The sequence below is a fragment of the Gavialis gangeticus genome, unplaced genomic scaffold, assembly GCF_001723915.1.
Source record: "Gavialis gangeticus isolate Ggan-Ray unplaced genomic scaffold, GavGan_comp1, whole genome shotgun sequence".
Lineage (NCBI taxonomy): Eukaryota > Metazoa > Chordata > Crocodylia > Gavialidae > Gavialis > Gavialis gangeticus.
The window spans coordinates 28,334,342-28,339,398 of NW_017728996.1; the positions used below are offsets into that span (position 1 = coordinate 28,334,342).

Here is a 5,057-nt window from a genome sequence, read left to right on the forward strand (position 1 = left end):
AAGGGAAGTTTAGGTTAGATATTAGGAAAAGCTTTCTCACTAGAAGGCTAGTAAAGCACTGAAACAAATTACCCAGAGAGGTGGTGGAATCTCCATCCTTGGAGGTTTTTAAGACCCAGCTAGACAAAGCTTGGGCTGGGATGATCTACCTGGAGATGGTCCTGCTTTGAGCAGTGGGTTAAATGACCTTCTGGGGTCCCTTCCAAACCTATTTTTCTATGATTCTTTGCTAACACACACATTATTCTGCTTAAGCTTCATCCAACCAGTACGTGGTATACTGGTGGTATCTAAACATTAACCCTAAATATCAAAAGATAAAATGCTGGTAGAATGCTTATCTGGGCCCCTGAGCATTGTTTTTAGTTGCAGATCTTTGCTAATCCATTAAATTTACCTCAACCTGAGCTTCTCCACTCTCAAAAAGAGTTATTTGTTACATCTGGGGTTATCTGTTACAATGGACTCTGTAGAATCCACTGTTTCCTTTGTGAATCATTGGGGAGAGAGTTCAAGAAAGAGTTCAGTAACATGCAGATCATCTATGAGAGGGTCTCCAGAGGGTTTCCTATTTTTTACACTTTTCCTTACCCATGTCTTAAAATGCAAAACTGCATATTTCAACTGGTGACAAATAAATTATTATCCTTCTGAGGACATTCTGTTTGCCTTCTCACAAATGCATTAGGCTGTTATCTTGGAAAATGCCAGCATTTTTAGGACTAAGGGAATATAACATATTGCTAAGCATTTGCAGGAGTGCTTTTGTGGTTATAAATGTGTCTCTTCATTCAACTTTAGGCTGCATGCCAGAACTACTCAGCTTCTCTTTGTGGGTGTCTCACCCTGTGCATTCACAAGTGAAACTCTCACAGTTACTATAAAACCCAGTCAGATCACCAGCTGAACACTCCCAACCTCATAATTTTGCATACAGAGAGGGTTTTATTCTGTGAGATAAAGCATTCTGAGGTTTCTCAGTCTTGCGTACTGGAGTGTTCCATGCTAAGGTCACAACAAAAGGAAAAACACTCTTAATTTTAAGAAAATATAGAAAGTCAATGGATTTCACACAATCTTTTAGAACAATGTAATAGTTTTAAATTACTTGAACTTCAGATATTTAAAATCACGTACATATTACATATGATACATGCCATTTTGCACTTTATATATTTTAGGGGGTTGTTAGAAGACCTGGGGTGAAATCCTAGCCCTATTGTAGTCAGCAGCAAAACTCTCATTGATTTCACTAGGGCCAGGAAATCACCTAGGCAGTAAACAGATGGATTCAGGTCAAAACCTAGGAGAAAAGAGGAGCAGCACAGCACATTCTCACTGGACTGAATAACAGATTTTGACATCTGAGGTTCATTCACTTGCAACTCAACCAGTGTTAATATATGCCATGATCTGCTTACAGTGCCCCTCTGCCACTCCTCAGACAGATGGGATAATCCCTGTTTGACAGAATGAATGAAACCTTTCTGACATCAGCTGTGGAAAGACATGCAAGACTGGCAGAACTGTAACCACCCTGGATACTCTATTTCTGACCTGGAGGCTGTCCTCATACAACAAACTTTTAAAAATTATTTGAAATGGAAATTGTGGAACAACAAATTATCTACAGACTGGATTGCGCTAAGTGTAGTTTAAACAGAGACTATGGAGTCTTAGGGCCTTGTTGCACCTTACAGTGTAAGCCAAACAAATGCTAATCAGCTTAGTGTTGTTTGGCTTAGTGCAGCAGTCACACCTTAAAGTGAAAAACCATCTCACCCTTGTATTCACCTGCACGCTTGTGACTTGCCACTCAATACTTGGTGAGCAGGGAGCTAGGGGCAGGACCAGTTTGCTGCTTCTGCAGGGCAGAGTGAGCGCTGCAGCCCCAAGTGCCCAGCAGCCATGGTGTCTCCCGCCACTGCCCAGACCAGCTCACTGCTTGAGCTCCAAGGGGCCTGATCCTTTTTTTCCCTTGGAGCCTGCTCCCCTGCACCACTCCCACGTGGGCTGCCAGCCAGGTGGCCCAGTGCCATCTGAGCTCTGAAAAGGATCGGGCACCTCAGTAACACCTTTGTTCTTGGGGCCTTGTTACATGGCATTTTTAGGTGGCTTCTGGAGCTCATAACCTCTGGATTTGCTGCATGTTAACACCTTTAAGTGGCTTAAAGCACTTGTTATTTGGCTTAAAGTTATGCCACTCCAGGGCACAATGGAGCTCAGTGACCATAGTAAGGCAGCCTGAGGTCAGTTCCTGCTGACACCATGCTCTACCAGGCTGTGCAGGGTCTGGCTGCTGCCTGTCCCAACCTGGCGCACACAACAGTGACCACAGTTGGCAGGCACCTGAAGCCTCTGAACCCCCTGTAGCAGCAGGGTGGCTCTGGACACAGAGGTCAGAGCTTGATGCTTCCTGTCTGGGCTGGGGCTGCACAGAGCAGGTGGGGATCCTGCAACACTCACAGCCACCTCCAAAGCCTGGTGGGTGCAGGAAATCCAATCCCTGTACCCATGCTCCCAGGCTTGCTGTTTCCACTGGGCAGAGCCAGCGCTGCAGCCCTAGAGCTTGCTCACTCTGCTCAGGCCCAGCAGTCTGGGAACATGACTGGGGGTGATGTACAGAGATGGGACTTCCCACCCACGCTGGGTGTGGGACGCAGCTCTGAGTGGTTCAGCTTCCCCACCTGCTCTGTGCAGCCCCAAACTGGACAGGCAGCCAAGCTCTGTGCTGTGTGCCGAGCCACCTGGCTGCTACAGGGGGCCTTCAGGGGCTTCAAGTGCCTGCTAACTGCAGTTGCTGCCAGGACCCTGCACAGCCCAGCAGAGTGCAGGGTCAGTAGGAACTGATCTCAGGTTGTTGTGCTGCAGCTGCCAAGCTCTGCCCTCCTCCAGGCTGGCCCTAGGGGCTGAATCCTTTTTTTTCCTCTGGAGCTCACCCCCTGCATTGCCACTGATGTTTTTTCTCTAAGCTGAACAACACCAAGCTGATTACCGTTTGTTTGTCTTACAGACTAATGTATAACAAGGCTCTCATGGGTGTACTGCTTTTTTTGCTTGTCTCTCCCAGCACTGCCCCACTCCTCCCATGTTTCTCTCTCTGGCTCTCCCTCCTCCCCTGGATTTTTTATATTCTAATTTTTGTCTTCTTCTTATACTCTGCTTTCTTCATGTCTTTTGCAGCATCTGATGAAGTGAGCTCCAGTTCACAAAAGATACATATACACTATCTGATGAAGTGTGCTTCAGGTCACAAAAGGTATCTATGTATATATGCATCTCTTTCTATATATGTACACCCATACACACTTTGGTTAGTCTATAAGGTGCAAGTCAGCCCTGCCTTTTGCTCGACTTCAGACTAACACTGTTAACTATGCCTCTTTGCTACTCCTCTGCCAGTAGGTGGCCAGGGAGAGCCCACAGATGCGTCCCTGGAATGTTTGGCAATTAATTTGAACGACCTGCAATTAACTTACAAACATATGCAGTACTGGGTGGGAGGGGGTTACATATTTTATTTCCTAGACTTCACTGATACTTTAAATGGAACAGTGGACTTGTACATCTGTAAGATCCCAGGACAAATGGCTTTCTCCCTGGAGAAATGTTGTCTGTTTACTATGCCATAGTTTCTATTCCTGGATTTACCATTAACTTCCTTACCACCTTGGACAACCCATGTTGCTCAGTCTCGTTGTGTTCAAACTGGAGATTATACTTCTCTGTTTCCTATGGATGTGGTGAGGTTCATTAATATTTATAAACTGCTTTGAAACACTTAAATACAAAGTACTATAACACTGCTAGATTTAATGATTATAGCATAGGGAAGGTTGATAAAACAGCCTATTCTAAAAATTAACAGACACTTTCCATTATAGCCCATTTCAGTTGTGCAGAACTTTAAGGTGGAAAATTTTCCAAACTAAATATCTGCATCCAGATGATTTTTGAAAGCTCCAGCCATTTTTAAAATCAAAGCACAGGAAAAACTACATTCTATTTGTCCATATAAACATTTGTAGGGAAGTTTGTTTGAGAAGCTCTAGCTCTTGTGTGACAACAGCAGCTTAACCTGGGGGTTGGCAGCATCTTACTGATGTGGGCTGCCCTGGTGACCCTGTCGCCCACAAGTCTCCATGTCTGGGGGTATAAGTTGTAGCCATGTACTTTCTTTTTCATGTTGTACATACTCCATGTCTGGGAGCAGCCAGCTCTCTGCAACCCTTGGCACCGATCTCCATTCCCTCTGCAGTGAGGAGAAGCACAGATGTGGTAGGGCACAGGGCCGGATTGACCCTTTAGTGGGCCCTAAGCAAACAAACTTGTGGCCCCTATCCTTTTTACTCAATAATTATAATATGTAAAGTAACCACAACTGGGCCCCTTTTTCACTTAGGGCCCTAGGCATGTGCCAATTTGCCTGTGTAAATCCAGCCGTGGTGGGGCAGCAGGGTCTGCAGCAAAGGGGAGCACTGCAGAGGGGATAGGCAGCCTGGGGCAGCTCCATGCCACTGACCCCTTGTGCTGAACTGGACTGAATTGGCTGTCCTTGTGGGGTCAGATCTGGCACGTGGCCTGTAGGTCACCAACCCCTAGCCTAGCTGGCCTGAGTCCTAGTGAAGCCACCATTAGGCCAGTGGAGGACACTTGCCAGTACAGCGCATTTTGTGTGGGGCCCTGCTTCAAACTGCGGTAGCCAGAGGCCAGTCTAGGCAGGTGGAGCTGGGTATCCAGCTACAAACACGTCCTACTGTGGGAGCAGAAGGGCCAAGTGTGGCCCTGCCTCAGAGAAAGGGGCCCCTTCTGCCATGTCTCCACACGCTGCTTCGTAACTGCTAGGGTAACACTGCCTGGGAAGAGGCAGGTGGTCGGGGTCCACACGCCTCTTCCCCGGCCTGGCCTACAACTCCCATGATGCTCGGGGCTGCCCGCGCTGGAAGCGAGGCGGCGCGTGCGCAGTGGTGGGGTGGGGTGCACCGCCTTGCTGAGCTCCGCCGGGCAGGAAGCTGGTGCCGCTGCGGTGAGTCCGCGGGCGAGTGGCGCGCTGCCCC

The 5,057-nt window shown here is 47.5% G+C and overlaps 1 protein-coding gene across 2 annotated transcripts in view; it reads left to right on the forward strand.

Annotated features, from left to right (window-relative positions):
* The first annotated feature begins 4,937 nt into the window (after window positions 1-4,937).
* The window catches only part of LOC109288609 (tropomodulin-3), a 66,472-nt gene continuing 66,352 nt past the window's right edge, over window positions 4,938-5,057 (forward strand). For both annotated transcript variants that reach the window (XM_019504222.1, XM_019504225.1), the window contains exon 1: window positions 4,938-5,026. The gene's annotated coding sequence lies outside the window, so the exon portion shown is untranslated. The remainder of the gene's footprint in view (window positions 5,027-5,057) is intronic.